The following is a 1,075-nucleotide window of genomic DNA, read 5'->3' on the forward strand; positions in this document are numbered from 1 at the left end:
CTTCGTCTGAACCTCTCAACCTGTTATTTTGAAATGAAACATTTATTTCTTCAAGACCTTTTTTTTTTTTTTTTTTTTACAAAATTACAATGGTGCATATTCTTGTTTTCCTTAAAGCGTTAATGATAGATCGATTGTTCATTACCTTTTGTGATTTCTTACATCATTTACAAACCCTGGGATTCGTATATCATAGACGATAATATACCACTAAGGATGTTCAATTATAATCTACTGGATGCAGACAGAGCAAGATTCAATATGATTTGAATTAATTCCTTCTCGGAATATTTCTGTATGAACAGATGTTCATTAACTGTAGTTATCTGATTAGATAACTACAATTAATGAACATCTGTTGAATATATGTGCAATCCCAATGATACATCATATAGAATTCGTTTCATGTGCCCTACAGACCTGAAAACACAAATAAATGTTCTCTAAACCTTGGCGCAAACATGTTTTCAGAGCAGATCTCGTTTTCTATGAGGTGAAAGTAAAAGATAAACTAGTAACATTTATGTATTACAGTCACGTAGGTAAATCTAATAAAATAAGTGGCTCTAGCCTTCTTGGTGTAATTTGATTTGAAATATTTCAGAGATCAGTTAACACCCCTCTCAGAAAGCCATCTTGGTAACTTATTCAGCTGTTAATAAAATAAAAAATGAATATATATTAGTAATCATAGGAAAACGTGACCAATGTTTCTTAATACTGTTATTGTTACAGGTAATACCGATACAGTGTGTCATTTCGAACCATCAGTTGTCGGTTTATGATTGTCAGGTTTTTATAAAGGTTGTGGCTGATGAGTAATATTTTGCTGTATCTTATGCATCAACTAATCAGTGTTCTGTAGCAATATTGTAGAAGATTATTCTCATGTGGAGAGCAACCGGCACTGGCTGTAGAGCTGGCTTTGAACCAGGTGTTGATATTGATACTGAAGCAGGTCCTGAGGCTACAGCAGATGCTGAAGTTGGCCCTGAAGCTGCTGCTGAAACAGGCGGTGAAACCCATGCAGTAATGAAGCTATTCATTGTTTTGTCTGAAAAGTCAGTACCCTTGG

The sequence above is a fragment of the Penaeus vannamei genome, chromosome 2 (genome assembly GCF_042767895.1).
Source record: "Penaeus vannamei isolate JL-2024 chromosome 2, ASM4276789v1, whole genome shotgun sequence".
NCBI lineage: Eukaryota > Metazoa > Arthropoda > Malacostraca > Decapoda > Penaeidae > Penaeus > Penaeus vannamei.